This window comes from Phyllostomus discolor, chromosome 12 (assembly GCF_004126475.2).
Source record: "Phyllostomus discolor isolate MPI-MPIP mPhyDis1 chromosome 12, mPhyDis1.pri.v3, whole genome shotgun sequence".
Taxonomy (NCBI): Eukaryota; Metazoa; Chordata; class Mammalia; order Chiroptera; family Phyllostomidae; genus Phyllostomus; species Phyllostomus discolor.
Window position 1 is genome coordinate 39271205 of NC_040914.2, and position 25107 is coordinate 39296311.

Sequence of the window (25107 nt, forward strand, 5' to 3'; positions counted from 1 at the left end):
AAAGAACAGGACTAGGAAGGTTTCGTTGCTGTGCAGGGTCACCTGATTATAAGGGGCACGTCTTAGACCCAGAGTGCCGTGCCCTCTTCAGCACTGTCCCCTGAAGGAAGGAGGCAGGGAAGGGGCTTTCCTTCTGAGAACATAGCAGCTCACTCATGGGGTGACATAAGATGTCTGAACTTTGGGTCAAGGACACTGAAGGTCCCATGTCCCAGCTGGCACCCCAGACTCTAGGGAGCTCCACTCTGCCTGTGGTCTCTTGATGGGGGAGAGGAATCAGCAAGACAGAAGGGATGTGCTCCCTGGGGTCCGTGCCCTTCTCTTTCTGGGTCTCACCCTAGAATTCTCTGTGTACATGTATGGCTTCCAGGACACCCTGCCTAGGTTCACTTGTGAGCCTACAACTTGGCCAAAGAATGTTTCGGCGTGACTGGGTTGGAGTGCGCAGGTTGGGCTGTCGCTCACAAATGGCAAGAGAAGGGAGTGGATTGGCTTAACTGGGACCTGACTTCAGCTGCTCATGGAGGAAAATAATGCCCTTTGGTCTCAGTTTCAGTTCTGATCTCATCAGCATTGTTATACAACATCAAACCATGAAGGGGCGGATAAGGAGACACACACATGCAATGAAAAGCCCCCTCGGGGTGCCTGTGAGGTTACGATGGACCATTTGCCAAATGAGAGTCTGGTTCCAGAGATTTTCCATGTCTCTCTCTCTCTTTTTAAATCACAGATATGGTAGGGATGTGTTTGAGATCGTTAGTGTTCTGAGATCGCATTGTTTGTGCTGATTCTGTCTCTCACATCGTAAGATTTTGCGACCAGTGTTGACTCGTCTGGCCTGGACATCAAACCCCGTTTTCTGACGCTCTTGCTCTCCCTCACAATTCCCTCGAGGTCTTGGTGGGCACCAGTGTGCATTTCTCTCCTTTACTTGGGATTGCTACCCATGGAATATCATTAGTTGGAAATGTTCTGGAATGGCAAGTTCCCTGAGCACCACATACAGTAACTAATGAGTGGAATAATCTCCTATTCCTTTGAACGCTACCCCAGGGCATGTTGCAGTACTTTGAGAGTCAGTCTCCCTTTGTCCACCTCAGGCTGTGCTGGGGATGCCTAGCTCAGCTGCCTTCTGGCTGGACCCCTCTGGCAGAGACGCTGAAATTCTCAGCTTCCCCTAAGGCAGGGTGTATGTGTGAGCTGGATGAGATAAGGTGTGCCTGGTGGGCACCCGATAAGTGCAATGTCATTGTATTCCACATCCAGAAGGTGCTCAGGGAGCAACAAGGCGTAATGTGGGTCTGCTGGGTTACAGAGGTGAACGGGACAGGCGTGCCTCTGTCTTTTAAGGCTGTTAGGGTAGGAGGGATAGGAGGTTTGCACACAGTGCCCCGTCTTGGCTATCTTCTGCTTTGCTAAGGCATCTGCAACAGGAGAGCATAAACTACTTCTTATGCTGCTTTTAAAAGGCTCCAGACACAGTCTTAGGACCTCAGGCTCTGATTTGCAGGCTCAAATCCTGGTTCTAGCATTTACTGCCTGTGGGACCTTGGGCACACCTCTCACCGCTCTGCGAACCCCTTTTTCACCTGTAAAAGGGGGCTAGAAATCATACCCACATCTTCTGGGCATGTGAACTGGATGCATTAGCATATTTAAAGCCCTTGCACCACCGCCAGGCACGCAGCACTGACGTGGTAGTGTATGTCAACACTCTAAAGTAGCTTGTTGTCATTTCTGCTTCACGAGGAGGAAACCTAGACTTTGGTAGTGAACTCACCCAGGTCCGAAGCCCCGGGTGCTATGCACACTGCTTCATCATCCCCCAGTCCTGGGGCTCGATCCAAACTCGGGGCCAAGTGCCAACCAGGCCCCTCTGCCTCTAGGCCCTGCCAAGAGCTCCGGAGTTCTGTGGGATTCCAGGAATGCAGAGAGAGTGCTGGGGATGTGTGGGGGTCCCCTGAGGCCACTCTCTTTCCCTGAGCAAGGCATCTGTAGTGACTGGTGCTTGAGAGAGTGGGGTGCAGGGTTGCAGCTCCTGGGCAGGGGGGAAAGGGAGGATGGGGCGGGAGACGAGGCTGCTGAAGGGCCTTCCTTCACCTGGATAGTCCAGCCCCTCCTCCTGGAAGGCGAGACCCATCTTCTAGAAGCAGAATGAGTTCAGCCCCCTGGGAGCAAAGTCAGGTTGGAAGGAACATTGGCCCTGGGTGGGGTGTCTCCCTCCTTTCAAGCTTATTGTGGGCCTTTTAGAAGGGCCGACCTCAGTGGTCCTGAAGTGCGGAGAGGGTTCAGAACCACTGGTCACCCTGAGCCCTGTCCCTGAAGCAGCTGTCGGGTGAGGCGTACATTCAACTTTATTTGTTCTCAGATGTCCAGCCATTGTCCCAGCGTCACTGACTTCAGATGCCACCATCTCTGACATACACTGAGTTCTATATAGGGTTTTATGTTTAAAGCCTGAGAAGCTCCAACTCAACGTCTGAGGACTGCGTGTTGCTAAGTGGGATGGCACAGGGGATTTAGCATGTGCGTGTTCAGGCGGGAGGGGCACTCGGGGGCCGTGGAGCCCAGCGTCCTCGTTCCACACTGGAGAACGCATGCTCACAGAATTTATGGAAACTCCAACTTCTTATTCCATGGAGGGGTAAATTCCCTCGGAGGCTGGACCATTTGTACCCGGATCCCCAAGCAAGACTCAACCAGAGGCTACTGGCTTCCTCTTCCTCCAGTTCTTCCTTCTACACTTGGGCCTCATGGCTGTGCTGCCCTGATCGGGGGAGGATGTGGAAGGGCGCGTCGTGCACACCTGATCCAGGTCGAGCCTGCAGAAGGTGTGACCACCGCACGAGGGCCAGAGAGTGGATTTGGACCTATTAAAAAAAAAGTCAGATCCTAGCAAAGGAGTGCATCGTATTTCCCAAGGCAGGCAGCTCAGTGACCGAAGGATCCAGATTACTAAACCGATTCTGAAAGGCATGCACTTTGCCAAGGGGGAATGGGAGCTCCGTGACAAGGGGTGGCCCCAACTTTTCGGCTGTGGCCAGCTTCAGCTTCTGCTCCAAGGGCTTTGGCTGCATGTTTCTCAGTCTGGAGGCCCTGCCCGAGCACACATGGGCGGGGACAGAGTGTGTCAGGGCTGGGGTCTGGCGGAAGGAGGCAGCGCCCAGGCCTTGACGTGCCCACAGCCAGCCCACTGGTCCTCCGAGAAGGCCCACTTGGGGCCCACTGTGAGGTCCGCTGAGGCCAAGGCTGCATGACATGTGAAGACACATGAGAACTCGTCATAGACGCCCAGAGAGATTCAGGAGGCCTATGGTCTAAGACTCTGCATTTCCAACAAGCTCCCAGGTGAGGCCAGTGCCACTAATCCAGGGAACCGCACCTTAAAGAGCAAGACTTTTAGGTGGCTTTTTTCCTGTATCCTGCTTCATCACCACTCCTTGGCTTCCTGAACCCTAGCTGTGAGGGTTAGGGCACAGCCCCATGATCACTGTTGACCCATCCCCAGTTCTGCCACAGTCCTCAAAGGCTATGGTGCTTCCTGGACGTCTTGGCCCAAAGGTCAGCTGTGCTGACTCCGCAGACCACTCCAGACGCCTGAGGCTGGCAGGCCGGGCGGAGGGTGTCTCTCATGCCTGCAGAAGAACGGGGAGTGGGGGCTTGGCTGGGGTGACAGTTTCTCCCCCGTGCCTAGGAGACCCACCCTGTTTGGAGGGTCAGGGTTTCTACGATGGCAGGTGCCAGGAAGATGGTTCTGAGGTCAGGGAAGGGCCTAACTAGCCTGATAGGGATGTTGGAAGAAATAGATGCAGAGGAGAGAAAGAGAAAGCACCGTGCAACCTTTGACTACAACGTACATAAAGTTACAAGTTAAAACTTTGCAAGCAGAGATAAGGAGTCATGAAGCTCACATAACAGCATGATAAACACATAGGTGGGATATCTGAAATATCTTGACAAAGGTCGGACCTTTGCTCATGGGATACTTCAAATGTGTTCAGGACTTTTTTTGTAAGTGGGGGACTAGATGGTGCAAGAGAAAAAGCAAGTGGGTAGAGGGGCAGCTGAGTGGATTCTGAGCGGGGTTAGGAGGACGGCATCGTGGTGATCCCTTGGCCTGACTCCCAGGAGGGGCAGGCAAGGAGGACCCGGCGCCGGCGAGAGCTGCCTCACTCAGGCTCACGTGTAAGTTCTTTACCCAGGGGTGTATGAATGGCTGCCAGGTAGGCATTTTAGGGTGGCACCTGTCTCTGTCCAGGGAGACATAGACACCTCTCTTAGTGCAAGGCAGGATGGCATGATGCTCCTGTACACTTAAGAAGACAGAGGAAGACAATGAAAGGAAATATGCATCTGAGAAAAGCAGCTCGGAAATCAAAAAGTTCTCTTCTTTCCCCTAGATGAGCTCATTTGGCCCGTTTTCCAGCTAGCATGCCCCAAGCCCTGCCTGCACCTTTCCAGGGCCCCCTGGGTTCCCTACCCTTCTCCCAGACACCAGTGTCACCCACGCCATCTTTTATTCAGTGTCCTCCTTTCCTGTTCCAGCTTCCAACCAGCTGCACAATGGTTCTTGTCACTTCTCCAGCCATTGTGAGTCTCCGTCTTCCCTCCCCACCCACAGCCCCGCTCCCGTCCAGGTGCCCCTCCTGCGAGCCTGAACCTGTTCAGTTTCACAGCCGGTCTCTTGTTGCCTAGGTGCCCCTGATGCCAGGGCAGGGCTTCTCAAATGCCACCCTCAGGGGAGGTTGTCTCAAGCACTCTTTGACCCAGGCACTCCCCTGGTCAATAACCTTCAGCGGCTCCCCATCACCAGCAGATTAAAAACCCAAACCCTTTAACTTAGCTTGGGAGGCTCTCTGTAGCCGGCTCCTGCTTTCTCCGCTAGTTGCCTGCATAGCCCTTTTGTTTGTGTCTAGCCCATCTCCTCAATTGTTTCTGGAGATGCCACATGCCCTTCCTTCCCAGTCAAGATCCATGGCCAAGTTCCACTTTAATGTGACAACCATCTCCAAGGCTGACAGGCCGATTGGAGATTTAAGGTCAGGGGAGTTCAGATGCAATCCTGTTCTTTGAGGTTTCTTTGGAGGCCTGAGAGGTTTGTGGCTGTGGGGTCATCTTGTCCCCCTGGTTCCTGCCTCTGCCCACCTGCTCTCTCCATTTACTGAGTCATTCTGGGTCTAATACAATCAAAAGTCGATCACACAAAATACTTGGGGGAAGTCTTGACTTTCTGGAGAATGTGGGGATGTTCTGGGGAGGCCTAAGCTTGTGTTCGACGAACATGCATGTACACTCTTACAAGGGTGCCTTAGACACTCCTGCTTTTAAACATCCTTCCTGCCTCCTTGCTCCTGGACTGACCCCTGGCCCAGGGTCAGTGTCCAGTGTCCAGTGTCATGCTCTCGCCCACTTCTCTTTTTGCCCACTTTCTCTTTTCTTGCTCTGCTTACTCCTTTCATGCTTTCCCCCCAGCCCCAATTTTTTTTTTTCAGATTTCCTTCTGGTCCCAGTTAGTTCATCCTCTTCTCTGAGCCTTGGAGTTCTCCAAGCCACGCTCTCAGACCTCACCTTCTGCCATAGGCACTGACCAAACAGCATTCTTTCTCTCAGAAGATGCAAGTTCAGACATTCCCCAGGCACCTGTGTCTGCACCATCACGAGAGCACACTCACTGGTCCAGCCTTCCCTGCGATGCCTCAGCTTCTGGGGAGTGCGTGGGGGAGGGCGGGGCATGGGTTGCTAATTTCTTTTGTGCCCAATCAGGTTTTGCCCTAGGGCAGCAGGGCAGTGATGACTTTTGACAGTGACAATGACAGCAGTGTGAGGACTTGCCAGGAAGTGACATTGGGAGTGTTTTCACCAAAGGAAAATAGAGTTGATCTGCACTTTACTGTAAGACTACTCTGAAAGTGCCCGATGCCCCCAGCACCTGAAAAGTGTTGTACAAAAGGAGACAGAAGAGGAAAAAGAAGTGAGAGAAGGAGGGGGTTCCCAGTATTCCTGAAGGAAGAGGAAGCCCCAGAACAGGCTGTGCTGAAGCCCAGGCTTCATGGGAGATGCTGTGGTTTCATGCAGGCATTAGCTGATCTTTACTCGGTGCCATGCTCTGGAGCTGACTTCCCAGGGTCACACCCCCTCTCCGGACCAGGGCTACCTGCTGAGAGATCTTCCTGGCTCCTTGCAAAGGAAGATGTGGAGAAAGAGGATGGTGAGTTTTAATGGTTCTAAAACAAATTGGGTTTTTCCTTTCGCTTAGCAAGAGGATGCCTCCAGCGTGGACAAGCAGCTTTCCTAGAGAACCTGCAGCTGGTCCAGGTTCATCCCAGAAAAGGGCACAGTGAGGGCTCGCTGTGGCATCAGAGGGGTCGGCATGTTTCTGCCATGGGACTCAGATGTTTTAGCATCCTTGAGAGGCAACTTGCATGAAACTTTTTAGAGAAGGTGACCTGCCAGGAGTTCCTGATGAAGAAAGACTTAAAGGATGGCTCTTTCTCTGAAGGAATTATTTCAGGCCTAACATGACATTATCTTGTTCCAGAGGAGACTTTTCTCTGCTGTTGACAAATGCCTGCTGGCCACACCAGGCTGGGGTCACCATGGTCTGAGTTCACAGCTGCAGGCTCCTGAATCACCCAGATGACATGAGGCTGAGCTGCACATGCGGTGAATTGGCTGAGTTCTCATTCACCTCCACTCTGAAAGCGTAGCTCTTCAGGGTCAGTGTAAAGGAGGTGGAGGCGGGCTTGGTAGGGCCCCCAACTTTGGTGGGCCTTTGGAAGCTTAGCTTACTTCTAAGCAGATTCATCTGCGTCCATCAGTGCCCTCCAGGTCAAAGCAGTTTTGAGAGCTGAGTTTAGTGTGCTAGGTTATCTTCTCTTTTCTACTGCTGTACCCAGTAATTCCTCACTAACTTGTCGTCTCTTTGATGCTTTTAAGAAGATTGTTCATTTTATAATATCCCACCTTTAAAAAAAATTGTCGTCAGGGAATAGTTTCAGTGGCTCAGTGGGCCATTTCTGGAAGCGGAAGTCTTGGATACTTCTCTCGTCTCCCCCTCCCCCTCCCCTTGCAATGGGGCTTCTCACCAGCTTCAGCGATGCCCACCCTGGGAAATGGAGCCCAGCAGAGTGTGTGGGATGAGGAGGGCAGCGGGAGGCTGACTGGGGCCTGGGATGGGGGTAGAGGCAGGCGCGTTTGGACATTTGGGGCAGGAGTGGCTCAGATGTGCAGCCCCAAGTCAGAGACCCGCCCACCTTCCCAGGAAGGTTTGGAGGGCCCGACATCTGGGCCACCCAAGGGATCTTCCATAGTTGACATCTTTAGTCACTAGCTACCAGGTCCATATTTGTCTAAGCGATTTTGGGGCCGGGGGCAGCCCAGAAGAAGAGAGGAGGAATTGGAGTGCTGGAGGAGCCTGCAGAGCTTGGATGACTGGTGAGGAGGAGGGGATCCACTTGCTTGCAGGTGGAAAGAGCCGACATATTTCTAGGGGACTCTCACTTAAACCCGTAGGTAGGTAGGGTATTCTGGGTTTTTCTTCCCCCCGAACTTAGGCAGTGCTATAGAAAAAGAGGTCCAGATGTAAATCAAGTTACATTTCCATTCCTTAAATTCACTCAAACTCTTTTAGTATTTACATACATGTTTATGTTATTGGGGCCAGCTTGTGCCTTCTGATCGGAAACGTGTCTGCTTCTGGCACATTTCACGGGTTTCTGTGCCAGTGACCCCTGGTTTGGCTTGGGACACAGTGCATTTAGGTCTTTCTTTTTATAAATCTCTAATGAGGGGGAAAAAAGAAGCAGTGCGGGATGCGAAATCCCGAGGGTGGAGATGACAGCTGCAGGGGTGGTCAGAAGGCTGGAGATGAGCCCAGGGAGACACTGGGACACAAGCTGAGTACCGAAATCTGTCTCTGCTCTGAGCAAAATGCCGCGCACTCCGCAGTGTCCATCATCTCCATAAACCCCTGTAACTTCCTGCAAGTTGACCAAGCCCTCCGTGGGCTTGGCTTGAATTTGAGGTTCCTGCCACATTTGCTGAGTGCGTGGATGGTTTTCGGAGGAACGGACTCACGCATCTAACCATTCTCCTATCTCGGGACCTTTATTTGGCTTCCAGATTTTCACAGTGACTTTATCAACACTTTGAAAAACATCCTTTGACAGGCATCTTACGATTGCCTTCTCTTTTTTTTTTCCTCAGAACAAATTCCTGAAAATGGGATCACGGGGTGGGGGAAACTGTTGGTATAGACACACTCATGGCTTTTGGTTTTTCCAGAGTTCATACCAGTTTGCACTGTAGGAACCCGCGTGTGAGCCTCGTCAACAGCCCTTACGAATGTGCCGTGTCCCGATTCCACGCTCAGCCCTGATATAAACTCAGGCGCATCCTGGAGCCGGCCCCGGGGGGGTGAAAAGAATCAGGACTGTCGGAGAGGCCTGCAGACCTCAGGGTCAGAGACCAGGGGCACACACCGGGAGGTATGCCTGTAGGCCATGCCGATGGCCCCTGGGAACCCGTGTCCTTCTATCTTTTCTAGTGATTACGTTGGCCTCGGAGTTTATTCATGTTCTGTACCAAGTAGAACCGTGCTTCTGAGTTTGCAAAGGTGGAACGCAGGCCCTCTTGCTTCCGCTGGGCCTCCATGGCCTCTGGGGAGAAGCATGCCATTGGGTCGCAAGCCAGTTGCCCTTTTTGGTAACTTGCCTTGGGCAGCTTGGCTGGCATGCACCCTCTTTAACTTCATAATTTCCCAGATCTGCTTTGTTTGTAAGGAACCAATCTTGATTGATTGATTCACTCATTCATTCATTTCACAAATATTTACTGAGCACCTATTAGTGCTAAGTCCTATTTTGGACCCTGGGGACATAGCAACCTACAACACAGACCCAAAAAGCCCTCCCTGTGTAGGTTGCACATTCTTTGGAAAGATGTCCTGCATGAGGATGTGCTTAGGAGCCTTTCACCCTTCTAAGTTGTTAGAGTAGGCATTCCCCCCCCCCCCCATTCCTGCCATTCCCCTTTCCCCAACCAAGGTTTGCTTGTTTCTGAACAAGGACGGTTCCCTCCAGGGCTTGTTTTGCCCACAGCCCAAGGTAAACGGAGGCTGGGCAGATCCCTCGGTCAGGTTGATACATGCAGGGCAGGGCAGGGCAAGTGGCAAGACAACCAGAGCTCGGTGGTGTCACCAGCAGGCTTCCGTCAAGGAGGGGTGCGGGGCTGGGGGCTGCGGGCTGGTCAGACGCAGCACATGGCATGAAGCCCAGGCAGCCCCGATGTCAGCCGAGAGAGCTACAGCAGTTCCTTCCACCTGAATGTCAGGACCCGTGGTAATAATGGCACTGCTCGGGTTTAGATGTGTGTCTTCAGAGGAACGCAGTGACTGAAAACAGGCTTGATCCCGTCACAGTATCTTCTGGATGCATTCGTTTGCCTTGTGTTTCTGTTACGTGGAGCATGATGTATTTGCAGGATTGCAATTTAGCGCTTCTCCAAACCTGCAAGTGACTGAGCTCCGTGAAGACGTGCCTGTCATCCTCAGCAAGGCTGCAGTACAGGGGCGGGGTCTCCGCGTCATCTGCAGCTCCCGGGGCCGCATTGTCACCAGCGCTCCAGGTCGCAGTTCTACAGAAGGCCAAAGCACACCTGTGTTTTCCCGCCGCTTTCCCGAAAGGGCCTTCTCACTGTGCTCCGGCCTCAGACTTGCACTTGAAACCATGCTGCCCCTGTTCACAAGTGTGAGGCACAGCCCCTTCGCCGTTTTCCCCAGACAAGGCAAGCACACTAGGCATTTCTTGGCCTCTTCTGCAGACTTGGCTGTTTCAAAGGGAGGGGGTCACGCTGAGCCACACGCGGGCTTTAGAACCGTCACCTGTGTCCGCCCCCCTGTGCTGTCATGACTTCACTTCCCCCAACTGCCTTCCCGTTCGGAGGTGGACGTGCTTCTCTGTAGGGCTGACCTTGCCTATGTGGACCACTAACAGCGAAGTAAGGGGCTTTCCACTCACTCACCCAGCCGCCCCCCCCCCCCCCCCCCCCCGGAGGAGGTAGCGGTAGCGGAAGTGATGGCTAGAACCTCGGGAGGTGCGGAGGAGAAGGTGGTGAGGGTGTTTATGTCGGGAATTCCTTTCCCAGGATGCAGTCCGCCTGAACCTGGCCCCGCTCAATCTGGCAGTGAGCCCTTCAGCAGCTGTTCTCTCTGAACTGACCGGGGGAGAGGGCTCTGATGAGGGCGTGGCCGGGGGCCATCCCCTCCCCCTCAGAAGACAGTTTCTGGAGAGAAGGGAGGGGTCGCCTCAGGTCCCGGGAAGCTCCTGCGTCGGAGAATTAGGGGGTGGACAGGCCAGACAAGGGTGGTTTCGTGCCTGCCTTGAGGCCAGGTGTCCTCATCTCAATAAGAGGGCAGTCGGTGCACCCCAAGGGACACACTTCTCCTTCTGCAATGGCAGCTAGTGCGGGTTTTCCCAGGTGAAGGCGTATTTCGGGAAATTTTAATGGGAACTGGGGAGAGTATACATCAGGTTCTGCAGTATGCAGCGTGCGGACACGTGCTCGACGTATGTTTTAGGATGTAAGCTCTGGGAGCCTCCCCGAGAGTTCCCACGGCCACCTGAGCAGCCGACGGAGGCAAGCATCTCTTCTCCCCTTGCATTCCCACTGAACACGGATGGTGCTGTGCTGGCAGCCGTGGTTTTGTTCCCAAGACCCAGTTCTCCTCCAAAAGAAATTTCTAGGGTGAAGTCAGAGGCCGTTGCTCCTTCCAGAACTCCCTGGTTTTCCTCTCTCATACACCACATTCCTGCGAGCCAGCGTTCTCTAGGGCCGGGAGAAGGAGCTTGGCAGGCAGGAACCAGCTGGGTCACACTGTACTGGATTGCTTTTTCGGACCCCAATGAGGGATACCATTGTCTCCAGGGGGTCAGCTGAAATAGGTGATTCATCGATAACCGCAATGTCAAGACCAGTGAGGCTGGGCATCCTGGACCCCCGCTCTGGCCCCTGTGCCCCCAAGCTCAGCAGCTTTCTGTCAACAGCTTCTGTCAGACTCAGACAAGCTTCGCCCGGAGCCGAGAAGCCGCTCGGCCAGGCAGGAGGAGAGGGCAGAGCCCTGCAATAAACCGTCGGTGCTTATCTGTCACCTAGCAGACTCGCTGGGTCAAGGACAGGCTGCCTCCTCTGGTTTGGGTCCAGTTCCCTTTCCAGGAGCTGGTCTGTCTACCTGTGAGACTCTCAGGAGGTGTTTGCTCAATCAAAAAACAATCCTTAATTCGATGCCTTCTTAGAGCCAACGTCTGCGTCTGCCTTTAAGTTCAAATGCAGAAACACAGAAACTAAGGTCGACACCTCCAAAAGGTTTCAGAGGAAGTTTATGACTATGTAACCCTTCACTTGATCGCCACCTAATGTTCTCTTTCCCTAGGTGGTCAGTACCCAGATTGTAAGCAATCGGGTATCTGGTCATTTCGTTGATGGATAAAGGAAAACTCGGGCCTCTGAGATTATGTTAGGGCAAGCCAAACTGCTCTAACAAACAGACCCAAAGCATAAGGCTCGAATGCAACAGAAGTTTCTTTCTTTCTCACATAGCAGTCCAGAGCAGGTGTTCCAGATTGCTGAAATCCGGGGAGGCGGTTGTGCTGTATGGATTCCCTCGGGGACGCACCCAGGCCGACAGTGGCTCTGCCATGTTTAAGCGGCTTCCATGGTTGCCGTTACCATCGCCACTCCAAGTTACGGAAGATGGGGAGCGCGGAGGAGGATACCCAGGAGGCCTTGCGGGCCCCCTGGGAGTGGCGCGTATCCCTCCTGTTCCCACTGGGGAGAACGTGGCTGCACCTAGCACGACCGGGGAACCGAGTGGTAAGTCGGTGGTCAGCCGTGCACCTAGCAACCTTGGAAACAGAGGATGAATTGGGGTGGGAAAAGAGAGACTCAATGACTTTGGATCTGGAGGAGGTCGTATCTGTCTGCTCGTCCAGTGACCAGCGCAGTCCAAGCGCTCACCCGTTTGCTCAGAGTGCTCCGTGCCCCCATGGCGTACCCAAGCTGACTTTCTCATCCAGGGCCCCGGGGGAACACTGGGCATAAGTCTCTGGGAAGAGAACAGGAAGGGTCCCTTCTGCAAACACATTCTTAGTCGCTTGACAAAAGTGACACCAAAGGAGAAAATAAATCCAGAGGAGCTGCCCGCAGGGGTGAGCCCCCTCTTTGTGGCCCCGGGGGACTGGGGTTGGGTCGGTCCCCTCCATTACTCATGTGGGGCTTCCTGTGCTCAGGCCACCCCCCTCCAACTCTCACTCTGTGGACTCCTGTCTCAACCACTTCGACGTGGCCTGGATTGTGGCATGGATTTTTTCAACGTTAATTGTGTCTTCTGAGTGACACTGTAAGCTCCTTGAGTGGAATACACCTTGTTTCTTGTTGCTTCTCCGGGCTCGTGTGTGGTAAATAGTGAGCGTTCCATAAATGCTTGCACATGACTGGGGGTGTGTGCAAAAAACTCGGGAGACTGCAGTGGCTTGAGCAGGAGACAGAGATGAATGTAACCCCGCAGTGGCAGGGATTGATGAAGTCCCTCTGCAGCCAGCCCTAGGCACCCCTGGTGCCTGGGAGCAGAAGAGGAGACTCGTCCAGAGGAGGGAACAACAAAAGAAAGGGCTCCCAGCCTCACGCAGCAACAGTGAACGTGGCCCCAGCGGAGTCAGGTCCTAGTGGGAGGATCCTGGGGCCTGGGGCTGTGCGACCAGTGCCGGAGAGCTGACGGTCTGAGGGCTGAAACCCGCAGCTCAGAGGAGAGGACAACAGCTTCCCAGAGAGATGGGGAGGCTAGGGCGATGAGAATGGAGCGCAGCCGGGAGGGCAGGGTTGAGAATGGGCTCTGGGCCGCCTCTCCCACCTTTCCTGCCGTATTTCCCCGGGGGCCTTTCTTGCCCCGGAGCAGGTAGAGAGTGGGACAGGGGATGGGGAATCACTTATTTCTTGTGTCCAAAGTGAAAAGTGTGTGATGAGCTTCGTCTCACCCTCTTCAAGTGGAAATTTAACGGAGTCCCAGCTGCTCCTACACTCTAGTCATCTGGGAAGGGGGTGACAAACCTGGCTGTGTTTGAGACTCTGGGTCCAGCAGCCCAGGATTCCCTGAGCTGTGGTCCCACGGGGTAATCATGTTTCTTCAGCAGAGAGGAGGAAGGGAAAAGGCCTAGGAATGCGGGTGCCCGTGACTCTGCTGTGCAAACTGGCTTGGGACCTGGATAGGGGCCGTACCTCAAAGCAGGCTTTCTCCAAAATTCTCTTTGTTCCCCATTTGCTTTTCTACAGACACTGGCTCTCTACCTCCACCCAGGGTCATGACCTTTTCCCTGTCAACCTAAAAAGTGACAGGAAGTATGCAGGGGTGAGTGCTGGAAAAAACACGAGGTTCTGGAATGGCATCCATAGAACGGGCTCTCTGCTGAGACCATTCATCCTGTGCCTTTTTCTATGGCCCAGATTCCAGCAGGGAAATTTTCAGTGTCTGACCGTCCTTCCCCAGCAGCTCTGTCGGGGTGCCTGTTGGGTTCCTGTGACATACTACAGAGGGGTGTGTCACGCCGTCCACTCTGCTTTGCTTTTCACTTTTTCACTTCTGCATCTTATAGCAAAGCCACACCTGTCACTCTTAGACGTAAACTGAGCTCCCTCCCTGTAGAGGGCTTCCCCTGCCCCCAGCAGAAGGGAAGGGAGGGAGGCCTGTCACCAGCTCATTCTCATTCTGATTGTTCCCCTCTGAAACCTAAGAGGAGAGACCTAGGATGTCCAGGGCCCCAGGGGATACCACCCGTCTCCTAGAGCACCCAACAGCGAGTTGTAGGAAACATCAGAGTGCACTGCACATAGCAGGGTGATTACTGTTTGGTGAGACTCATGTTGCAACTTCGAGCATGCGTGTGTGTAACAGGTGCCCACGTGAGATGCATTTCTTACCGCGCTCCTGGCTAACACCACACCAGAGTGACTCTCCTAGAGTGTCTCAGCTGGTCCCCTCTAATCCTGGAGCTACGTAGCGTGGGAGTGAAGCCCAGATCGGCTAGTGGGGGAGGCCCCAGAGGAAGAGGTGACCCTTTTTATCTGCTTCCCGGGAACGCCTCCTCTGATCCTCGGGGGTCTGTGGTCCTTGGGCCCAGCCTTTCCGGGCCTGGGGGTCCACCCTGAGCCTTGTGCCCACATCACATTTTGGGAAAGGCATCTTCCAAGAGAACCTGGGCGGAAGGAGCTGTCCTTTGGGAATTTCAAGGGATTCAGCAGTGGAAGTGTAGCCATGTCCAGGGCGTTCCTCCAGCCCCGCGTTCTCCGAATCTCTGAGCTGCACAGACTGGAAGAAGAGAGCCTGCTGAGCCCGGAAGAGAGGAGGGAGGTGAGGTTGGCCCTGCTTCCCCTTCTGCCTCTGGGCCCGAGCACCCCCTTCCCACAGCGGGTGGGAGACTGGAACAGGCAGCCTCTGGGTGTATCGGGGCCCCTTTTCCTGGTAGGTCAGAGCCACAGTGGCCTCGGAAGACCCTACGGGGGCAGAAAACAGCCTCTGGGGCAGGAGGAATCCTCCAGGAAGGGAGCTCACAGTTTACGTCTAAGAGTGACAGGCGTGGCTTTGCTACGATACACAGAACTACAGAGCAAACGAGCGGAGAAACGGGGCCTCAAGGGGGGAGGGCTTCGTGGGTTCCCTAAGAGCAACAAGAGAGGCCTACCCCCCAAGGGGGTGGGGGTTTCTTAGCGTAGGCATTCTGACGGGAACGAGGGCTTTGCTATGATTTTTTCAAACTGAAGCATCTTTAGAGGATCAGTTGCCGTAATTTGCCCAAGCTACAGGCGAAAACATGGCTAAGAAACATTGACTGAGGTAATTTCCACAAGTGCGTGCTTCCTCCAAGTCTTCAAGGTTGGGGCTGGCGTTCGTTTTCTGTTCCTCGTCCCCTCCACCTTTTTTTTTCTCTGTTTACTCATTTTGGAGCTGCAAGGGGTCACTTCAGGGTCAATATTTACAAAAAGGTGGGACGAGCAAACACGCCCTCAGCCGCCTTCCTCTCCGATTTCCTCCCAGGCTGCAGTGGGGAGACCCGACCGGGAGAGATGGGTCCCTGCCCAATGTGTCCACGTGGGGGAGAGTGTTTGTACTTGAAAGAGCTCTCCGAGAGATCAGCACCCGGGTATTCGTCCATACAGGGTCTGTTTCCCATAGGGTAGCACCTAAAAAATGTGTCACGGGGTTATCACACATCTCTAAACGGATGGACTGTTCAGAGTCACACTCTGGGAATGCATACGCAGAACCTTTCCCAGATACCTCCTTTCTAAAACTAAAACAGATTAAGCAAAACAAGAAAAGTCAGTCCAAGGAAATAACCTTCTTCCAGGAAAGCCCGTCTTCCCGGGATTGGATGGTGGGGACGGTGCTGAGACCCTGTTTCCTGCCGCTCCAGGCCCCGTGTCTGCCCACACCATCTTACAGATGGGTGCCATGGACTCAGGCCAAAGCACGCCCGACCTTTGAGACCCCACCTGCTTCGAGCGGCTTCGGGGTGTGCGTGCTTCCTCTGGGTGAGCAGTCGAGTCTGGGGATGCAGAGATCTGGGGAGAGAAGGGTGTGGCTCCACTGGCAGTGTCAAAGAGCCCTGGGGGGTTTCCACGGGCTGGTAAGTCTAGCATTCGAAGACGACCCTCTTCTCCTGCAACTCTTGAAGGCTGTTCTGACCGGAACCTCTCCCTCGGCATTTCCTAAGACCTTTCTTCATAAGCCCTCCTTCCCATTGGTGGCCGAGGCCGTGTCCTGTTCGTATGCATTTCCTCCCTGTGGCCGTGGCCGCTCCAGTCATCAGATGTCCCCCTTCCCATGCCGCCCAGCCTGGGGCCCTTTGGCCTTTCCCTGTCCCCCGTGATGGCTTCCGTACATTACGTTCGGCTCGGTTCCACCGCTACCTCTTGTTGTGGCTTGTGTTTGGGTCTTGTTTATTAAAGCAAGGGCTTTTGATTATAGTTTGCATTGTTTGCAGAAAACATGAGAACTATGGAAAAGTATAAAGAGAACAAAGTTGTTCATAACTCCGCCCTCGGAGATAGCCGCCTTGTACATCTTGGAGGATTCCCTGCCTTTCTTGGTGATCATTTATAAAATGGATACAGCGCTGTCAATGTAGCTTCTCAGTTTATACAATTCGGGTTATAGCACAAGTATTTCGCCTTTCAGGCATCTTCCCAAGTACTGGCCATAACAACATCCTGTTGGATGAGAGAGAATCACAACCCAGTTATTCGTAGGTTCCAGAAAGGTGTTCGACGTTCACACTCCCATCAGCAGTATGTGGGACTGCCCATGTCACTTTGGCGTCTGAGGAGCCTCTGGACATTTGTGAAGGCAGGAGAGGAAAGCACTGGATTAGAGCCTCAGGCTGCCATGCGGTTCTAAGAAGGTTTGGGGCAGAGGATGGGAAATTCCCCCGCTAACATTTCTCCGAGGGGGCATTCCCAGATAGGCAGGAAAGGGCTGGTGTGACATGAGGGGGGCGGGCAGCTGGAGCTGTCAGTCAACTCTGCTTCCCAGAGGCAGGCTGTCTGGAAGGGGACCTCAGCAGCACAGCACCCCTCCTTGACCCGTGGCCAGCCAGCTACTCCCTGCACCTGATCAGCCGTGAGTATGAAACACACAGCAGAACCGGCCTTGGTTTTCCAATCTGCCTTTTTCTGATTAGGGTTCAGATCAAACCCTCATGAATTTTGTTAGAGACTTGTGCTTCTTCTAAAAACTGTGTGCCCAGCTTCTCTGTTCGGGCATGATTACTTTCCTTATTGATGCATAAGAGCATTTGCTATATTAAAAGTAAATACTCTTTGTTCATTTTCCTCCAGCATTTTTAACCAACTTGTCATTTCCTATTATATGTAGGATGTTTTTGAGGTGTTTTTTAAGTAACTCACTCTTCTGTTATTACTTTCATTTGCTTCATGCTCAGAAAGCTTTTGCTCATATAGGCTTTAAATACTCACCAATATTTTCTTAGATATTTCCTAGATCTTTTTGGATTCACTTTTTATATTTAATACACTGGGGGCTTTATTTTGGTGTATGGTATGAGGGAAGGATCCAATTTGATTTTTTCCTCCCAAACAGGCACATATTCCAATTTCACTTTTAAAGAATTCAGCCATTGATTTCTGGTGATTCTGTTCTCAGATTTAAGCTTTAAAAATCTATACAACAGATTTCAGGAGTGTCTGATTCTACTTCATTGATTGGTCTGCAGGGTCCTGCATCAGCACCACACTAGTTTAATTACTGCATCAACAATAGTAGAGTTGGATTATCTCTTAGGGAAAACACCTTCATACTCTTTCAACAGCCCTTAGCTATTCTCGTTCCCTTTTTCTCTTCTAAATGAACTGTAGAATCTTTCATCAAGTTAAAAAATTCTGAGCTATAATTAGGATTGCATTTCACCTAAAAATTACTTTGGCAAGGATTAACAGCTTTAGTAGATCTAATATTTCAATCCGAGGTTATGCCTTTCCATTAACACTTTTATCCATCTCTGCAAAAGGCTTATGTTTTTAATATAGGTCTTGGACATTTCTCATTAGTGTTGTTTCTAAATTTTTTCAATAGTCTCGTGAATGAAATGCCCCCCCCCTTACGTTTTCGGCTTTTGTTGCAGTAGAGGAAAGGTATTAATTTGGGAAGTTTTGATACATTAATCTTGTCTCTTACCCCTTCCTAATGTCTGATTCATAGTCAGACTGTTCCAGTCCATGCTCTGATATTACGTGGTGCATAATCATATTGTAGCCCACAGACACACGTTCCGCTTCCTTCTTTTGAACAGATACATAGCTACTGTAGACTTTGAGTGCAAGTTGACATGTTGTCCTGTTTGCCTCAAGGACTCAATTTCCAAATTAAGAGTTGACTTTATTTTGAAATTTTCAATAACCTTAAAGGAGAGCGTGTGATTTTAAGGTTTATTGAAATGAAGGCTGCCTTTAAAAAGCTTGAGCGATGCTGTTTGGGGCGACCAGTGAACAGGGCGGCCTGGATTCCAGAAGCAGGGGACCACCCGTGCTTCTCTCAGCTGGGTGAGAGCGTGGGCTTTGGTGAATCCCAGTGTTGTGGCTACTCCGTGATGGTGGGCGGGTGCTGGGACGGGCAGCTCAGCCGGAGTAGGACTGGGATCTGCTAGGAAGGCTGAGGAAGCCAACAAGGTTGAAAGCGCATGGGGTAGCGATAGCGCGCACAGGCTGGCAGGAGCGTTTCCCCCCAAACGAGCCGATCTACAAAGAGCAGCCCCAGACACAGCCCTTTGAAATTTTTAAAGTCCTAGTCCTGGTGCCTTTCCGTCAGCTGCTCCAGGAGATGTTTCCCAACTGTTGGTTTATGAACTCGGAGAGACACGTGGAAGGGTTAAAGGAGGTAACTGTCTCATTTTAAAAGTCTGTAAGTATTTTCAAATGATCCCCTTTTAAAGCAAAATGTGGATGTCTGTGCATGTATTGATCGCGTCTGCAGGGTAGCTGGGGAGACTGTCTGAGCATCCTCAGTGCTCAAGTGGTGGAGTAGTAGCTCAGTGCTCAGCCGGTGCCTGCCACGGTGCTTTCGGACCCCCGAGCGGTTCAGGCTCTCTCCTCAGCCCTCTCTTATGTGAACAAGACCCACAATGGACCTGTTCAGAAAGGAAGCCGAGGGAGTCTGGACAGTGAATTACAAGTCCACGTGGAGCACAGACATGAAAACAATTTATCATCATCTCAGTATCTAACAAGTAAAAAGAGGAGTGATAAACGGGGCCTAGTGTGATATGATCTGTGGCACTGGCCCTGGAGTAGAAACAATGTTTTTGTGTTTTGTCTTCCCCAATTCATGCTGTGTGCTGCATTGAATGCTATCAGTACTGTTTATGAGTAAGTGGGTCCAGGGATTTGCTGTTTAGATTAATAATCTGGATTTAGAAGAACAGCCCACGGGAAAGTATTCTCTTTTCCAAGTCAAAATAGGGAGGGCCCACTGCTCATGCTAAAAATCCTTAGACTTCAGGTTTAGACGGTTACCTTTTTAGTGGAACATACAGAATAAATAAAAGATCACCGAAGGGTGACCGTATCCCCTGAGCAGACAGACTGTAGCACATACACAGAAGGGACGTAAATGTAGTTGACCTCAGTGTTGTTTTTTAAATTAAGAGAAGGTAATCCCTCCCCTTTAAACACCCACTTGAGCATGCCTATTAGTTATGTAGACACAGAGCAAGCACTCATTTTTTTTTAAATAGATTTGTTTCAGAACTTTCCCTGAATCTCCTGAATGCAGAGCTAATTAGGTGAGGAGGCGGGCCTATCTGCACGGGAGCTAGGGGCTTCTGTGCAAAACTCCAAGCTCTGATTCCTGATATCCGAGGCCCTGAAGTCTTTTGGGGATGTGTATAAGGGTGGGGCAGAGTCAGGCATGTAGTATTACCTTGGAGAAAGAGTGCTGACCCAGGCTCATTATAAGCAAAATGCAAGGAAGGTGTGAGTTGGGGAAAAGGGTGGGACTTTAGCACACTGTGGGAAATGGGTGGAAGCATCTCTTGGCCCAGCTGCTCAGGCACACTGGACGTGCTTTGGGAATAGCAGGCGTGTGTGAGTGTGTGTATGCATGCGTGTGCTTGGAGGCAAAGCACCCTCGTGTGAACTGAGCTCCCAGACAGCGGGGCCACTTCTGTTGGAGAAGCCTGCAGCCTAGCCTGTTCAGGGACCAACAAGCAGCATCCTCACTGTGGGCTGGTGCCACCGTGGAGAGCCACGCAGGGCCAGTGCTCAACGGTGACCCCATGTGGCGGTGACTCCCAACAACAAAAGAAAAGCTGCTAAAGAAAGCCAAACTAAGGAGGCACTTGTTGCATCAACCCCCCGAAACCACACTTTCTGGCCGCCTTGCCTCCTTTCCCGCCCTGGGCCGTGCTCCCCATTTTGAACAAGCCCACCGTGAAACCTAACTCCCTGGAGGGACTTCCGAGCACCTCCTCCTTGGAGATGGAGGCCTGTGAAGAAGACCCAAGCCGGCAGCGCCTTCTGGGTCCTCCAGGGTGAAGGCGCCGGGGACACATACAGGGTGGGTTTTTTCTCTGTCTGCCTTCAGGCATGATGTCGTCGGGCCTTCGTGGAGACACGTGATAGAAATGTAGTACACAGAAGGACCAGCAATACAGCCACAGTCTAGGCACCGCGGCCTCCTCGCATGGGCAGGGTGTTGGTGGTTCTCCTCGGGGGGCCGCCGTGTTCCTGCCTGTCTAGTCCGGCACCTGTGAGAGTGGGTGGCTGAGGAGGTCTCCCGCAAGTCGGTGGAAGTCCCAGTGACCTTTAAAACCCTAAAGGCTGCTTCTGGTTTGGTTGTCAGCAGGAGAGCCCTTTTACCTAATAGTTTGGGATGTGAAAGCATCATCAACCAGTTAGTGAAGTTTTGGAAAGTCAAATTCAGCTGGGAGAAGAGGGGACATTTCCCTAAAGGCCTTTTCTCCACTCCAGCCTTCACTGTTCTTAGCTCATTCTGGGTGTTACCCTCCTAGCACTTAGAAATGTAAATACAAATTCGCGTGATTATTTGATTAACGTCTGTCTCATCCCTCTAAACCACGGGCTTCCTGGGGACACAGGGCCTATCTGCTTGCCCGTCACTCCATCCTCATGAAGGCACAGGAGGCTGAGGTGTGCCCATGAAATTTGGGGGACATAGCTACCTGTTTCAGGTGCGGAATGGGGAGAGGGTACTCAGGGGCTGCCCGAGGCCACTTTGTTTTGGGTCGGGGGGCTGCTCAGAGTCGGGGGGCATGTGCTCAACGGCAGCTTCAAAGCCGTCTGTGGACAGGAACCCCTCCCCGCCCCCCCGCCCTGGCCCACACACTAGTTTTAGGTTGTGATAGTCCTGCGCCTTCCTTGTCAGGACTGATCGGGGCAGGGGACCGATTGGATGGAGAGGGGGAAGGTGGCATCTCTTGGGCCTTGAGAGAGTTACAGCAAGGGGGTGAGCAGTTGCCCTGGCTTCAAAAAGTCATCCAAACAAGTGGGTGTAACGCCCGGTTGGGAGGCAAGCTGGCCGAAGAGAAGACCGAAGAATGAAGGGGAAAGAGGCCCTCTCTCGGGGAGCCCTGGGCTGAGGGCTGCACCTACGGATGGGTAGTGTCTGCCCCCATTTTCCCAGTGTCCCCCCGTTTTCCCAGCGTCCCCCCGTTTTCCCAGCGCTGTGAGCCCCATCGTAACACCCTCGGGGCAGAGTCACCTAGACAGGGCCCCCTCGGGGCCAGCATCCCTAAGGAAAGGGGCCTGGGCTGCCTTTCTCCCGAGTTTGGTTCCAGGAAGGAAGGAACAGTGTGCATTAGCCAAATTTGTGAAAGTTTCTTGGTGTCGAAAGGTCCCAATCTCCTGCAAGTTAAAAAAAAAAGAGAAAAGAAAAGAAAAGAGAAAGGAAACACCAAAGCAGAACAGGTGCCGGTGGTGCTATCGAGTTGAGCCGGGAGGAGCGTCATTCACCCCCTCCCTGCTGGGTTGCAGAGCTCCTCAGCCCGCGCTAATTTGGGAGGAGGCAGGGGCGTGGGCCTCGCTCTGCTGCACCCTTGAACCTGCCTGCTTTTGACGGTCTATTCTTTGTCTGTCTGTCCTACCCAGGCCTGAGCGTCGGGGGCGGGGTCTGACTCGTTCCTTTCTTGTCCCCCGGGCTGGCACCCTGTCCCCCTGCCAGAAGCATTCAGAGCGGGGACCCTGCGAGCGCCACCACCTGGCTTCTGCTCAGGCAAATGTTAGTACCATCACAGTGGAACTGAGGAGACACGGAGCTGGGTCGTGCCGTGTGGACTCCTACCTGTGTCCCCCGCCTGTAGGAGGCAGGACAAAGGGAGTTGGGGCGAGGAAGGTAAAGCGGACGGCTCTTCACAAAGTGACAGGCAGCTAGCGCCACAGGGTCGCTGTCGGCCCGCTGAGTCCAAAGACCTCATTTTACTTCGGGGAGAACTGGCCTGGAGGGCCCTGAACGTTCCCTTCGCTCAGTGCCAGGCTTTCTGAGGCCGGGCCCAGTGCGCAGCCACGCGGGACGTGGCCCAGGGGAAGCCGTCACCGTGACCAGCTGGTCACAGCCCACCGTGGCTTCTCTGGCTGGTGGCACTGCCTTGCGTGACCATCCCTCAGTGGGGCCAGAGGAAGGTTTATCTGTGAGGGCGCAGGCATATCAGAGACTTGAGTGAGACCCAGTGTCAGCAGGGACAGCCTATCTTTAGTGGCATGAAGACCAAAGCACAGAGGGAAAGGCACAGGAGGACTCACTCCAGAGCAGTTTACCCTCCAAAAAACAAGTCCTGGATTGGACGGGGGAGGGGGCAGCCCTCAGAGATCCGGCTGGACTCCCCTCTGATCATCTTCCGGAGCAACTCCTACCCCTGCTGACCTGGGCGGCGGCAGGGATTATGTGCTGGGAAAGCCGCCCTACCTGCTGACCACTGATGTTCTTCCAGAGGCAGCAGCCCGGGGCTTTGGGGTGGCCTGGCAGTATCACAGAGAGGAGAGCAGGGACCTCCCCTACCCGCCCCCCGCAAGTGTGGATAGACATGCACTTCGCAGGAACTAGCCAGACGTGAGCGCCAAGAGGCGTGGCCCTGGGGGGTTCGGGCAGAGGTGGGCTGGGCTTTTGTGCATGGCGAGGAGCACGAGTACATAGCCTTGTTCCTGGTTGTAACACACTTTTCTCCAGAGACGCCCGTCGCTCTCAGTGCTCCGGAAGGCCGGCCCAGACCACGAGGAGTGAAAGTGGTCAGGCTCTCGCCAGCCCCTAGAACCAACAGGAAACAGGAAAAAAAGGTGAGGCTATTGTTCCCCAAGGACAAGTCAGTTCAGAGGCACAGCGGGGCTCCAGGCAACGCGCCAGCTGTCCTCTGTGAGCTGCCGGGCCCTGCCACCCGTAAGGTGGTAAGGCGTGGCCCCGCCTCTGCTCAGCTACTGGTAGGGAAATGCCAGCATTGCTCAGGGCAGAATGACGCTCAGGTCCAAGGAAAGCATTCTGTAGTACCGGAAGAGATGCAGGGAGGGTTGAGAGAGAGGGAAAAGTAGTGCCCGTCCCCTTGGTGGAATTTCTGTGGTGTTACATTGAGGTGGTAGCATTTCCATGGAACCCTGCTTGCCCGGTCCTCCAGCAGATGGATGCTTTGGACTGTGCTCTCAAATAATGGCAGACCCCTCCATTATGCACTAGCACCCACTTCTCCCACACCAGAGACCTGGATGTCACCTTTGACCCCAACACAACCAGCAACTCATGTCAGTTTCCACTCCTCAACTGCTCAGAGTGTGCCCACAGCCTGCAGAGGAGTCCAGACCCTGCCTGCCAGCCACAGGAACTTCTGCACAGATTCCCCATGGGTGCCCAGTTCTTACACTCAGCCCTTCCAGTCCTTTCCGTGCACCAACGGCAGTTCTCCCCTGACACCGTTTAGCCCTCCCTTTCTCCTGGCTCAGAAAACCTTCAGCAGCTTCCCATTGTTTACAGATGAAACTCCGAACTCCCTAACTTGCTGTGGGTGGCCAGCCCTTCCCTGTGTAGCTCCCCCACTGGCCTCTTTTGCTTTGTCTCTTACTCTTCATCTGGAGGCATATTGCATTCTTGTCCAAATGTTTCCCCATTGTTCCTTTTCCCTTCCCACACACCCCCTACCTCCTTCTCACTGTGGAGAACCTCCAAACTTCACTCAGATTCCAGCTCACACCCCCTGCCGCAGTTGCCTGGCACTCTTCAGGAAACTTGCAAACTGGTATTTTTTCCTGCTGCTACCTTATGTGGTTGCCTGTCATTTGTCTTTCCCTCCAAAGACACTGTAAATTCCTTGAGGGCATGGATTGGGTTTTGTGGCTCTCTGAAACCTCAGCCTTAAATAAATGGGCCCAGAGACTGCAATTTCTCACCCTGCTGGGTTGTGAGTTACAGATTTTCCCGTGACCCCTAGGGTCCGGGTCCAGGGGAATTGTAACACTCAGTTGAAGAGATGCATCATGGAGTCAACAGTGACATCCAGTCTGGACTGGAAGACACCTGGGCTGAGATGAAATGAGGAGGGAGGAACAGAGAGAAGAGCCTGGAGGTGGCTCCTTGTGACCCCGAGGGGACAGGGGAACCTGTCCATACCCATCAGCTGAAATGCCAACCAGCCCAGCCCCAGCCCCAGCTCCAGCGGGGCAGAGCATTCGTCACATCCCCCCAGGCTTCCGGGATGAGTCAGGGGGGCCAATCTGGCTGCACGTCAGCGGAGAAGCTGGTGGGGCTGGAAATAGCACCATGAACACCCCAAATTATTTAAGAAGAGTAAACATCTCAGACTGATGCAGAGTGACCTTCGCCATCCAGAGAGGAGTGGGGAAAAGAATGTGCGTGCGGACATGGGGCTTTGGGCTGCGGCCGCAAGGCTTCCGTGCCTGCACCCACCCTGCCTGCCCGGGGCGGTGGCTGTGGCCACGTGGGGAGGGCCAGAGGACCGCAGACTTCTGCCAAGGGATTCCCTGGCCTCTTCCTCTTTACGTTGGGACTGAACATCATCTCAGATGTGCCCCAAGCCCCAGCCATCCTCGTACGCATGACGGCCTGCCCTCTGCTGGCTCCTCAGGGTCAGACAGAGGTGGTCTCTCTTATGAAAACGGCTTTCTGGGTGGAAAAAGAAGTTGGGATCTGAGGGGTAGGCCCCTCTGCCCAGCAGGGCCCCCCCCCCCCAACAAAGTGCTATTTTCCTGGGGACAGGGACAGCGCCGCTCCCACCCACCCCGGGGAAGGCCCCGACCTTTTCTTCCCCCACCACGTGCCCACCTCTCCCTGCTCATTCTCCCCCCATCAGAGCTGCTGGGCACCCCACAGGCCTGCCACTGCTGGAAAGAGAGAACGAGAGGGTGGGGAAGTTCAGGGAAGACAGCCGTGCAGAGGGATGTGGGGGAGCCCGCCCTCGCCCAGCCCGGCCTCTGTGACTTTGCGGGGAGCAGACACTCGCTGCGCAGCAGAGCAGCGGGACTCCTTACCGCCACCCCAGGGGCAGGTGGGGGTGGGGGGTGAGGGGCCTTTCGGATTAGTTCAGATTC